General features: G+C 45.5%; 1 protein-coding gene and 37 non-coding genes across 41 annotated transcripts in view; all 38 read left to right on the top strand.

Moving 5' to 3' along the window:
• Positions 1 to 9,645, top strand: part of itpr3 (inositol 1,4,5-trisphosphate receptor, type 3) — a 161,468-nt gene that overhangs the window by 99,436 nt on the left and 52,387 nt on the right. The window lies entirely within an intron of this gene.
• trnak-uuu (transfer RNA lysine (anticodon UUU)) lies at positions 45 to 117 on the top strand. Its single transcript has one exon. It is a non-coding gene; the product is annotated as a tRNA-Lys (tRNA).
• trnak-uuu (transfer RNA lysine (anticodon UUU)) lies at positions 291 to 363 on the top strand. Its single transcript has one exon. It is a non-coding gene; the product is annotated as a tRNA-Lys (tRNA).
• trnak-uuu (transfer RNA lysine (anticodon UUU)) lies at positions 537 to 609 on the top strand. The gene has a single exon. It is a non-coding gene; the product is annotated as a tRNA-Lys (tRNA).
• trnak-uuu (transfer RNA lysine (anticodon UUU)) lies at positions 783 to 855 on the top strand. Its single transcript has one exon. It is a non-coding gene; the product is annotated as a tRNA-Lys (tRNA).
• On the top strand, positions 1,145 to 1,217 carry trnak-uuu (transfer RNA lysine (anticodon UUU)). The gene has a single exon. It is a non-coding gene; the product is annotated as a tRNA-Lys (tRNA).
• Positions 1,507 to 1,579, top strand: trnak-uuu (transfer RNA lysine (anticodon UUU)). The gene has a single exon. It is a non-coding gene; the product is annotated as a tRNA-Lys (tRNA).
• trnak-uuu (transfer RNA lysine (anticodon UUU)) lies at positions 1,753 to 1,825 on the top strand. Its single transcript has one exon. It is a non-coding gene; the product is annotated as a tRNA-Lys (tRNA).
• Positions 1,999 to 2,071, top strand: trnak-uuu (transfer RNA lysine (anticodon UUU)). The gene has a single exon. It is a non-coding gene; the product is annotated as a tRNA-Lys (tRNA).
• On the top strand, positions 2,245 to 2,317 carry trnak-uuu (transfer RNA lysine (anticodon UUU)). Its single transcript has one exon. It is a non-coding gene; the product is annotated as a tRNA-Lys (tRNA).
• trnak-uuu (transfer RNA lysine (anticodon UUU)) lies at positions 2,491 to 2,563 on the top strand. The gene has a single exon. It is a non-coding gene; the product is annotated as a tRNA-Lys (tRNA).
• Positions 2,737 to 2,809, top strand: trnak-uuu (transfer RNA lysine (anticodon UUU)). Its single transcript has one exon. It is a non-coding gene; the product is annotated as a tRNA-Lys (tRNA).
• trnak-uuu (transfer RNA lysine (anticodon UUU)) lies at positions 2,983 to 3,055 on the top strand. Its single transcript has one exon. It is a non-coding gene; the product is annotated as a tRNA-Lys (tRNA).
• trnak-uuu (transfer RNA lysine (anticodon UUU)) lies at positions 3,229 to 3,301 on the top strand. The gene has a single exon. It is a non-coding gene; the product is annotated as a tRNA-Lys (tRNA).
• Positions 3,475 to 3,547, top strand: trnak-uuu (transfer RNA lysine (anticodon UUU)). The gene has a single exon. It is a non-coding gene; the product is annotated as a tRNA-Lys (tRNA).
• trnak-uuu (transfer RNA lysine (anticodon UUU)) lies at positions 3,711 to 3,783 on the top strand. Its single transcript has one exon. It is a non-coding gene; the product is annotated as a tRNA-Lys (tRNA).
• On the top strand, positions 3,947 to 4,019 carry trnak-uuu (transfer RNA lysine (anticodon UUU)). Its single transcript has one exon. It is a non-coding gene; the product is annotated as a tRNA-Lys (tRNA).
• trnak-uuu (transfer RNA lysine (anticodon UUU)) lies at positions 4,193 to 4,265 on the top strand. Its single transcript has one exon. It is a non-coding gene; the product is annotated as a tRNA-Lys (tRNA).
• On the top strand, positions 4,439 to 4,511 carry trnak-uuu (transfer RNA lysine (anticodon UUU)). The gene has a single exon. It is a non-coding gene; the product is annotated as a tRNA-Lys (tRNA).
• On the top strand, positions 4,685 to 4,757 carry trnak-uuu (transfer RNA lysine (anticodon UUU)). Its single transcript has one exon. It is a non-coding gene; the product is annotated as a tRNA-Lys (tRNA).
• trnak-uuu (transfer RNA lysine (anticodon UUU)) lies at positions 5,047 to 5,119 on the top strand. The gene has a single exon. It is a non-coding gene; the product is annotated as a tRNA-Lys (tRNA).
• Positions 5,409 to 5,481, top strand: trnak-uuu (transfer RNA lysine (anticodon UUU)). Its single transcript has one exon. It is a non-coding gene; the product is annotated as a tRNA-Lys (tRNA).
• Positions 5,655 to 5,727, top strand: trnak-uuu (transfer RNA lysine (anticodon UUU)). The gene has a single exon. It is a non-coding gene; the product is annotated as a tRNA-Lys (tRNA).
• On the top strand, positions 5,901 to 5,973 carry trnak-uuu (transfer RNA lysine (anticodon UUU)). Its single transcript has one exon. It is a non-coding gene; the product is annotated as a tRNA-Lys (tRNA).
• On the top strand, positions 6,147 to 6,219 carry trnak-uuu (transfer RNA lysine (anticodon UUU)). Its single transcript has one exon. It is a non-coding gene; the product is annotated as a tRNA-Lys (tRNA).
• trnak-uuu (transfer RNA lysine (anticodon UUU)) lies at positions 6,393 to 6,465 on the top strand. Its single transcript has one exon. It is a non-coding gene; the product is annotated as a tRNA-Lys (tRNA).
• On the top strand, positions 6,755 to 6,827 carry trnak-uuu (transfer RNA lysine (anticodon UUU)). The gene has a single exon. It is a non-coding gene; the product is annotated as a tRNA-Lys (tRNA).
• On the top strand, positions 7,117 to 7,189 carry trnak-uuu (transfer RNA lysine (anticodon UUU)). The gene has a single exon. It is a non-coding gene; the product is annotated as a tRNA-Lys (tRNA).
• Positions 7,363 to 7,435, top strand: trnak-uuu (transfer RNA lysine (anticodon UUU)). The gene has a single exon. It is a non-coding gene; the product is annotated as a tRNA-Lys (tRNA).
• On the top strand, positions 7,609 to 7,681 carry trnak-uuu (transfer RNA lysine (anticodon UUU)). The gene has a single exon. It is a non-coding gene; the product is annotated as a tRNA-Lys (tRNA).
• trnak-uuu (transfer RNA lysine (anticodon UUU)) lies at positions 7,855 to 7,927 on the top strand. Its single transcript has one exon. It is a non-coding gene; the product is annotated as a tRNA-Lys (tRNA).
• On the top strand, positions 8,101 to 8,173 carry trnak-uuu (transfer RNA lysine (anticodon UUU)). Its single transcript has one exon. It is a non-coding gene; the product is annotated as a tRNA-Lys (tRNA).
• Positions 8,347 to 8,419, top strand: trnak-uuu (transfer RNA lysine (anticodon UUU)). The gene has a single exon. It is a non-coding gene; the product is annotated as a tRNA-Lys (tRNA).
• trnak-uuu (transfer RNA lysine (anticodon UUU)) lies at positions 8,593 to 8,665 on the top strand. Its single transcript has one exon. It is a non-coding gene; the product is annotated as a tRNA-Lys (tRNA).
• Positions 8,829 to 8,901, top strand: trnak-uuu (transfer RNA lysine (anticodon UUU)). The gene has a single exon. It is a non-coding gene; the product is annotated as a tRNA-Lys (tRNA).
• trnak-uuu (transfer RNA lysine (anticodon UUU)) lies at positions 9,065 to 9,137 on the top strand. Its single transcript has one exon. It is a non-coding gene; the product is annotated as a tRNA-Lys (tRNA).
• trnak-uuu (transfer RNA lysine (anticodon UUU)) lies at positions 9,311 to 9,383 on the top strand. Its single transcript has one exon. It is a non-coding gene; the product is annotated as a tRNA-Lys (tRNA).
• trnak-uuu (transfer RNA lysine (anticodon UUU)) lies at positions 9,557 to 9,629 on the top strand. The gene has a single exon. It is a non-coding gene; the product is annotated as a tRNA-Lys (tRNA).

A 9,645-nucleotide genomic window follows, 5' to 3' on the forward strand; every position in this document is an offset into this window, starting at 1 on the left:
CCTCTGCGAGAATCACGTTTGCAATAATCCATTCAGTTTTTGAAGACTGGATAGCTCAGTTGCTAGACCATCAGACTTTTAATCTGAGGGTCCAGGGTTCAAGTCCCTGTTCAGGCTTGAAGTTTAGCGGAACTGTGAAGTTTAGCACAACTGTGACCTTCCCGTAAAGTTCATGACTCTTGAGCCAGTTCCAAACCAAGCTTTACCCTTCCGAAAGCTGTTATGCTTCTTCTTCTGAGCAGGGTTCCTCTGCCAGAATCACGTTTGCAACAATCCATTCAGTTTTCGAAGCCTGGATAGCTCAGTCGGTAGAGCATCAGACTTTTAATCTGAGGGTCCAGGGTTCAAGTCCCTGTTCAGGCTTGAAGTTTAGCGGAACTGTGAAGTTTAGCACAACTGTGACCTTCCCGTAAAGTTCCTGACTCTTGAGCCAGTTCCAAACCAAGCTTTACCCTTCCCAAAGCTTTTATGCTTCTTCCTCTGAGCAGGGTTCCTCTGCCAGAATCACGTTTGCAACAATCCATTCAGTTTTCGAAGCCTGGATAGCTCAGTCGGTAGAGCATCAGACTTTTAATCTGAGGGTCCAGGGTTCAAGTCCCTGTTCAGGCTTGAAGTTTAGCGGAACTGTGAAGTTTAGCACAACTGTGACCTTCCCGTAAAGTTCCTGACTCTTGAGCCAGTTCCAAACCAAGCTTTACCCTTCCGAAAGCTGTTATGCTTCTTCTTCTGAGCAGGGTTCCTCTGCCAGAATCACGTTTGCAACAATCCATTCAGTTTTCGAAGCCTGGATAGCTCAGTCGGTAGAGCATCAGACTTTTAATCTGAGGGTCCAGGGTTCAAGTCCCTGTTCAGGCTTGAAGTTTAGTGGAACTCTGACCTTCCTGTCAAGTTTCAACTATTGTTTGTCCTGAATAAGTTCCAAACCAAGCTTTACCCTTCCCAAAGCTGTTTTGCTTCTTCCTCTGAGCAGGGTTACAAATGCTTTTCTCTTCAGTCCTCTCAGATGTTCCTTTAACCAGTACCGTTTTCCAACATTACCTTCTAATCACGGTCAAACCTTAAACCCTGAATATTTTGTTGACAAACAAATTTGACTTGTTCCTCTGCGAGAATCACGTTTGCAATAATCCATTCAGTTTTCGAAGCCTGGATAGCTCAGTCGGTAGAGCATCAGACTTTTAATCTGAGGGTCCAGGGTTCAAGTCCCTGTTCAGGCTAGAAGTTTAGTGGAACTGTGACCTTCCTGTCAAGTTTCAACTATTGTTTGTCCTGAATCAGTTCCAAACCAAGCTTTTCCCTTCCCAAAGCTGTTTTGCATCTTTCTCTGAGCAGGGTTACAATTGCTTTTCTCATCAGTCCTCTCAGGTGTTCCTTTAACAAGTACCGTTTTCCAACATTACCTTCTAATCACGGTCAAACCTTAAAACCTGAATATTTTGTTGACGAACAAATTTGACTTGTTCCTCTGCGAGAATCACGTTTGCAATAATCCATTCAGTTTTTGAAGACTGGATAGCTCAGTTGCTAGACCATCAGACTTTTAATCTGAGGGTCCAGGGTTCAAGTCCCTGTTCAGGCTTGAAGTTTAGCGGAACTGTGAAGTTTAGCACAACTGTGACCTTCCCGTAAAGTTCATGACTCTTGAGCCAGTTCCAAACCAAGCTTTACCCTTCCGAAAGCTGTTATGCTTCTTCTTCTGAGCAGGGTTCCTCTGCCAGAATCACGTTTGCAACAATCCATTCAGTTTTCGAAGCCTGGATAGCTCAGTCGGTAGAGCATCAGACTTTTAATCTGAGGGTCCAGGGTTCAAGTCCCTGTTCAGGCTTGAAGTTTAGCGGAACTGTGAAGTTTAGCACAACTGTGACCTTCCCGTAAAGTTCCTGACTCTTGAGCCAGTTCCAAACCAAGCTTTACCCTTCCCAAAGCTTTTATGCTTCTTCCTCTGAGCAGGGTTCCTCTGCCAGAATCACGTTTGCAACAATCCATTCAGTTTTCGAAGCCTGGATAGCTCAGTCGGTAGAGCATCAGACTTTTAATCTGAGGGTCCAGGGTTCAAGTCCCTGTTCAGGCTTGAAGTTTAGCGGAACTGTGAAGTTTAGCACAACTGTGACCTTCCCGTAAAGTTCCTGACTCTTGAGCCAGTTCCAAACCAAGCTTTACCCTTCCGAAAGCTGTTATGCTTCTTCTTCTGAGCAGGGTTCCTCTGCCAGAATCACGTTTGCAACAATCCATTCAGTTTTCGAAGCCTGGATAGCTCAGTCGGTAGAGCATCAGACTTTTAATCTGAGGGTCCAGGGTTCAAGTCCCTGTTCAGGCTTGAAGTTTAGCGGAACTGTGAAGTTTAGCACAACTGTGACCTTCCCGGAAAGTTCCTGACTCTTGAGCCAGTTCCAAACCAAGCTTTACCCTTCCCAAAGCTTTTATGCTTCTTCCTCTGAGCAGGGTTCCTCTGCCAGAATCACGTTTGCAACAATCCATTCAGTTTTCGAAGCCTGGATAGCTCAGTCGGTAGAGCATCAGACTTTTAATCTGAGGGTCCAGGGTTCAAGTCCCTGTTCAGGCTTGAAGTTTAGCGGAACTGTGAAGTTGAGCACAACTGTGACCTTCCCGTAAAGTTCCTGACTCTTGAGCCAGTTCCAAACCAAGCTTTACCCTTCCGAAAGCTGTTATGCTTCTTCTTCTGAGCAGGGTTCCTCTGCCAGAATCACGTTTGCAACAATCCATTCAGTTTTCGAAGCCTGGATAGCTCAGTCGGTAGAGCATCAGACTTTTAATCTGAGGGTCCAGGGTTCAAGTCCCTGTTCAGGCTTGAAGTTTAGCGGAACTGTGAAGTTTAGCACAACTGTGACCTTCCCGTAAAGTTCATGACTCTTGAGCCAGTTCCAAACCAAGCTTTACCCTTCCGAAAGCTGTTATGCTTCTTCTTCTGAGCAGGGTTCCTCTGCCAGAATCACGTTTGCAACAATCCATTCAGTTTTCGAAGCCTGGATAGCTCAGTCGGTAGAGCATCAGACTTTTAATCTGAGGGTCCAGGGTTCAAGTCCCTGTTCAGGCTTGAAGTTTAGCGGAACTGTGAAGTTTAGCACAACTGTGACCTTCCCGTAAAGTTCATGACTCTTGAGCCAGTTCCAAACCAAGCTTTACCCTTCCGAAAGCTGTTATGCTTCTTCTTCTGAGCAGGGTTCCTCTGCCAGAATCACGTTTGCAACAATCCATTCAGTTTTCGAAGCCTGGATAGCTCAGTCGGTAGAGCATCAGACTTTTAATCTGAGGGTCCAGGGTTCAAGTCCCTGTTCAGGCTTGAAGTTTAGCGGAACTGTGAAGTTTAGCACAACTGTGACCTTCCCGTAAAGTTCCTGACTCTTGAGCCAGTTCCAAACCAAGCTTTACCCTTCCCAAAGCTTTTATGCTTCTTCCTCTGAGCAGGGTTCCTCTGCCAGAATCACGTTTGCAACAATCCATTCAGTTTTCGAAGCCTGGATAGCTCAGTCGGTAGAGCATCAGACTTTTAATCTGAGGGTCCAGGGTTCAAGTCCCTGTTCAGGCTAGAAGTTTAGTGGAACTGTGACCTTCCTGTCAAGTTTCAACTATTGTTTGTCCTGAATCGGTTCCAAACCAAGCTTTACCCTTCCGAAAGCTGTTATGCTTCTTCTTCTGAGCAGGGTTCCTCTGCCAGAATCACGTTTGCAACAATCCATTCAGTTTTCGAAGCCTGGATAGCTCAGTCGGTAGAGCATCAGACTTTTAATCTGAGGGTCCAGGGTTCAAGTCCCTGTTCAGGCTTGAAGTTTAGTGGAACTCTGACCTTCCTGTCAAGTTTTAACTATTGTTTGTCCTGAATCAGTTCCAAACCAAGCTTTACCCTTCCGAAAGCTGTTATGCTTCTTCTTCTGAGCAGGGTTCCTCTGCCAGAATCACGTTTGCAACAATCCATTCAGTTTTCAAAGCCTGGATAGCTCAGTTGGTAGAGCATCAGACTTTTAATCTGAGGGTCCAGGGTTCAAGTCCCTGTTCAGGCTTGAAGTTTAGCGGAACTGTGAAGTTTAGCACAACTGTGACCTTCCCGTAAAGTTCCTGACTCTTGAGCCAGTTCCAAACCAAGCTTTACCCTTCCGAAAGCTGTTATGATTCTTCTTCTGAGCAGGGTTCCTCTGCCAGAATCACGTTTGCAACAATCCATTCAGTTTTCGAAGCCTGGATAGCTCAGTCGGTAGAGCATCAGACTTTTAATCTGAGGGTCCAGGGTTCAAGTCCCTGTTCAGGCTAGAAGTTTAGCGGAACTGTGAAGTTTAGCACAACTGTGACCTTCCCGTAAAGTTCCTGACTCTTGAGCCAGTTCCAAACCAAGCTTTACCCTTCCCAAAGCTTTTATGCTTCTTCCTCTGAGCAGGGTTCCTCTGCCAGAATCACGTTTGCAACAATCCATTCAGTTTTCGAAGCCTGGATAGCTCAGTCGGTAGAGCATCAGACTTTTAATCTGAGGGTCCAGGGTTCAAGTCCCTGTTCAGGCTTGAAGTTTAGCGGAACTGTGAAGTTTAGCACAACTGTGACCTTCCCGTAAAGTTCCTGACTCTTGAGCCAGTTCCAAACCAAGCTTTACCCTTCCGAAAGCTGTTATGCTTCTTCTTCTGAGCAGGGTTCCTCTGCCAGAATCACGTTTGCAACAATCCATTCAGTTTTCGAAGCCTGGATAGCTCAGTCGGTAGAGCATCAGACTTTTAATCTGAGGGTCCAGGGTTCAAGTCCCTGTTCAGGCTTGAAGTTTAGTGGAACTCTGACCTTCCTGTCAAGTTTCAACTATTGTTTGTCCTGAATAAGTTCCAAACCAAGCTTTACCCTTCCCAAAGCTGTTTTGCTTCTTCCTCTGAGCAGGGTTACAAATGCTTTTCTCTTCAGTCCTCTCAGATGTTCCTTTAACCAGTACCGTTTTCCAACATTACCTTCTAATCACGGTCAAACCTTAAACCCTGAATATTTTGTTGACAAACAAATTTGACTTGTTCCTCTGCGAGAATCACGTTTGCAATAATCCATTCAGTTTTCGAAGCCTGGATAGCTCAGTCGGTAGAGCATCAGACTTTTAATCTGAGGGTCCAGGGTTCAAGTCCCTGTTCAGGCTAGAAGTTTAGTGGAACTGTGACCTTCCTGTCAAGTTTCAACTATTGTTTGTCCTGAATCAGTTCCAAACCAAGCTTTTCCCTTCCCAAAGCTGTTTTGCATCTTTCTCTGAGCAGGGTTACAATTGCTTTTCTCATCAGTCCTCTCAGGTGTTCCTTTAACAAGTACCGTTTTCCAACATTACCTTCTAATCACGGTCAAACCTTAAAACCTGAATATTTTGTTGACGAACAAATTTGACTTGTTCCTCTGCGAGAATCACGTTTGCAATAATCCATTCAGTTTTTGAAGACTGGATAGCTCAGTTGCTAGACCATCAGACTTTTAATCTGAGGGTCCAGGGTTCAAGTCCCTGTTCAGGCTTGAAGTTTAGCGGAACTGTGAAGTTTAGCACAACTGTGACCTTCCCGTAAAGTTCATGACTCTTGAGCCAGTTCCAAACCAAGCTTTACCCTTCCGAAAGCTGTTATGCTTCTTCTTCTGAGCAGGGTTCCTCTGCCAGAATCACGTTTGCAACAATCCATTCAGTTTTCGAAGCCTGGATAGCTCAGTCGGTAGAGCATCAGACTTTTAATCTGAGGGTCCAGGGTTCAAGTCCCTGTTCAGGCTTGAAGTTTAGCGGAACTGTGAAGTTTAGCACAACTGTGACCTTCCCGTAAAGTTCATGACTCTTGAGCCAGTTCCAAACCAAGCTTTACCCTTCCGAAAGCTGTTATGCTTCTTCTTCTGAGCAGGGTTCCTCTGCCAGAATCACGTTTGCAACAATCCATTCAGTTTTCGAAGCCTGGATAGCTCAGTCGGTAGAGCATCAGACTTTTAATCTGAGGGTCCAGGGTTCAAGTCCCTGTTCAGGCTTGAAGTTTAGCGGAACTGTGAAGTTTAGCACAACTGTGACCTTCCCGTAAAGTTCCTGACTCTTGAGCCAGTTCCAAACCAAGCTTTACCCTTCCCAAAGCTTTTATGCTTCTTCCTCTGAGCAGGGTTCCTCTGCCAGAATCACGTTTGCAACAATCCATTCAGTTTTCGAAGCCTGGATAGCTCAGTCGGTAGAGCATCAGACTTTTAATCTGAGGGTCCAGGGTTCAAGTCCCTGTTCAGGCTTGAAGTTTAGCGGAACTGTGAAGTTGAGCACAACTGTGACCTTCCCGTAAAGTTCCTGACTCTTGAGCCAGTTCCAAACCAAGCTTTACCCTTCCGAAAGCTGTTATGCTTCTTCTTCTGAGCAGGGTTCCTCTGCCAGAATCACGTTTGCAACAATCCATTCAGTTTTCGAAGCCTGGATAGCTCAGTCGGTAGAGCATCAGACTTTTAATCTGAGGGTCCAGGGTTCAAGTCCCTGTTCAGGCTTGAAGTTTAGTGGAACTCTGACCTTCCTGTCAAGTTTCAACTATTGTTTGTCCTGAATAAGTTCCAAACCAAGCTTTACCCTTCCCAAAGCTGTTTTGCTTCTTCCTCTGAGCAGGGTTACAAATGCTTTTCTCTTCAGTCCTCTCAGATGTTCCTTTAACCAGTACCGTTTTCCAACATTACCTTCTAATCACGGTCAAACCTTAAACCCTGAATATTTTGTTGACAAACAAATTTGACTTGTTCCTCTGCGAGAATCACGTTTGCAATAATCCATTCAGTTTTCGAAGCCTGGATAGCTCAGTCGGTAGAGCATCAGACTTTTAATCTGAGGGTCCAGGGTTCAAGTCCCTGTTCAGGCTAGAAGTTTAGTGGAACTGTGACCTTCCTGTCAAGTTTCAACTATTGTTTGTCCTGAATCAGTTCCAAACCAAGCTTTTCCCTTCCCAAAGCTGTTTTGCATCTTTCTCTGAGCAGGGTTACAATTGCTTTTCTCATCAGTCCTCTCAGGTGTTCCTTTAACAAGTACCGTTTTCCAACATTACCTTCTAATCACGGTCAAACCTTAAAACCTGAATATTTTGTTGACGAACAAATTTGACTTGTTCCTCTGCGAGAATCACGTTTGCAATAATCCATTCAGTTTTTGAAGACTGGATAGCTCAGTTGCTAGACCATCAGACTTTTAATCTGAGGGTCCAGGGTTCAAGTCCCTGTTCAGGCTTGAAGTTTAGCGGAACTGTGAAGTTTAGCACAACTGTGACCTTCCCGTAAAGTTCATGACTCTTGAGCCAGTTCCAAACCAAGCTTTACCCTTCCGAAAGCTGTTATGCTTCTTCTTCTGAGCAGGGTTCCTCTGCCAGAATCACGTTTGCAACAATCCATTCAGTTTTCGAAGCCTGGATAGCTCAGTCGGTAGAGCATCAGACTTTTAATCTGAGGGTCCAGGGTTCAAGTCCCTGTTCAGGCTTGAAGTTTAGCGGAACTGTGAAGTTTAGCACAACTGTGACCTTCCCGTAAAGTTCCTGACTCTTGAGCCAGTTCCAAACCAAGCTTTACCCTTCCCAAAGCTTTTATGCTTCTTCCTCTGAGCAGGGTTCCTCTGCCAGAATCACGTTTGCAACAATCCATTCAGTTTTCGAAGCCTGGATAGCTCAGTCGGTAGAGCATCAGACTTTTAATCTGAGGGTCCAGGGTTCAAGTCCCTGTTCAGGCTTGAAGTTTAGCGGAACTGTGAAGTTTAGCACAACTGTGACCTTCCCGTAAAGTTCCTGACTCTTGAGCCAGTTCCAAACCAAGCTTTACCCTTCCGAAAGCTGTTATGCTTCTTCTTCTGAGCAGGGTTCCTCTGCCAGAATCACGTTTGCAACAATCCATTCAGTTTTCGAAGCCTGGATAGCTCAGTCGGTAGAGCATCAGACTTTTAATCTGAGGGTCCAGGGTTCAAGTCCCTGTTCAGGCTTGAAGTTTAGCGGAACTGTGAAGTTTAGCACAACTGTGACCTTCCCGGAAAGTTCCTGACTCTTGAGCCAGTTCCAAACCAAGCTTTACCCTTCCCAAAGCTTTTATGCTTCTTCCTCTGAGCAGGGTTCCTCTGCCAGAATCACGTTTGCAACAATCCATTCAGTTTTCGAAGCCTGGATAGCTCAGTCGGTAGAGCATCAGACTTTTAATCTGAGGGTCCAGGGTTCAAGTCCCTGTTCAGGCTTGAAGTTTAGCGGAACTGTGAAGTTGAGCACAACTGTGACCTTCCCGTAAAGTTCCTGACTCTTGAGCCAGTTCCAAACCAAGCTTTACCCTTCCGAAAGCTGTTATGCTTCTTCTTCTGAGCAGGGTTCCTCTGCCAGAATCACGTTTGCAACAATCCATTCAGTTTTCGAAGCCTGGATAGCTCAGTCGGTAGAGCATCAGACTTTTAATCTGAGGGTCCAGGGTTCAAGTCCCTGTTCAGGCTTGAAGTTTAGCGGAACTGTGAAGTTTAGCACAACTGTGACCTTCCCGTAAAGTTCCTGACTCTTGAGCCAGTTCCAAACCAAGCTTTACCCTTCCCAAAGCTTTTATGCTTCTTCCTCTGAGCAGGGTTCCTCTGCCAGAATCACGTTTGCAACAATCCATTCAGTTTTCGAAGCCTGGATAGCTCAGTCGGTAGAGCATCAGACTTTTAATCTGAGGGTCCAGGGTTCAAGTCCCTGTTCAGGCTAGAAGTTTAGTGGAACTGTGACCTTCCTGTCAAGTTTCAACTATTGTTTGTCCTGAATCGGTTCCAAACCAAGCTTTACCCTTCCGAAAGCTGTTATGCTTCTTCTTCTGAGCAGGGTTCCTCTGCCAGAATCACGTTTGCAACAATCCATTCAGTTTTCGAAGCCTGGATAGCTCAGTCGGTAGAGCATCAGACTTTTAATCTGAGGGTCCAGGGTTCAAGTCCCTGTTCAGGCTTGAAGTTTAGTGGAACTCTGACCTTCCTGTCAAGTTTTAACTATTGTTTGTCCTGAATCAGTTCCAAACCAAGCTTTACCCTTCCGAAAGCTGTTATGCTTCTTCTTCTGAGCAGGGTTCCTCTGCCAGAATCACGTTTGCAACAATCCATTCAGTTTTCAAAGCCTGGATAGCTCAGTTGGTAGAGCATCAGACTTTTAATCTGAGGGTCCAGGGTTCAAGTCCCTGTTCAGGCTTGAAGTTTAGCGGAACTGTGAAGTTTAGCACAACTGTGACCTTCCCGTAAAGTTCCTGACTCTTGAGCCAGTTCCAAACCAAGCTTTACCCTTCCGAAAGCTGTTATGATTCTTCTTCTGAGCAGGGTTCCTCTGCCAGAATCACGTTTGCAACAATCCATTCAGTTTTCGAAGCCTGGATAGCTCAGTCGGTAGAGCATCAGACTTTTAATCTGAGGGTCCAGGGTTCAAGTCCCTGTTCAGGCTAGAAGTTTAGCGGAACTGTGAAGTTTAGCACAACTGTGACCTTCCCGTAAAGTTCCTGACTCTTGAGCCAGTTCCAAACCAAGCTTTACCCTTCCCAAAGCTTTTATGCTTCTTCCTCTGAGCAGGGTTCCTCTGCCAGAATCACGTTTGCAACAATCCATTCAGTTTTCGAAGCCTGGATAGCTCAGTCGGTAGAGCATCAGACTTTTAATCTGAGGGTCCAGGGTTCAAGTCCCTGTTCAGGCTTGAAGTTTAGCGGAAC

Source organism: Pungitius pungitius, chromosome 1 (assembly GCF_949316345.1).
Source record: "Pungitius pungitius chromosome 1, fPunPun2.1, whole genome shotgun sequence".
Classification (NCBI taxonomy): Eukaryota; Metazoa; Chordata; class Actinopteri; order Perciformes; family Gasterosteidae; genus Pungitius; species Pungitius pungitius.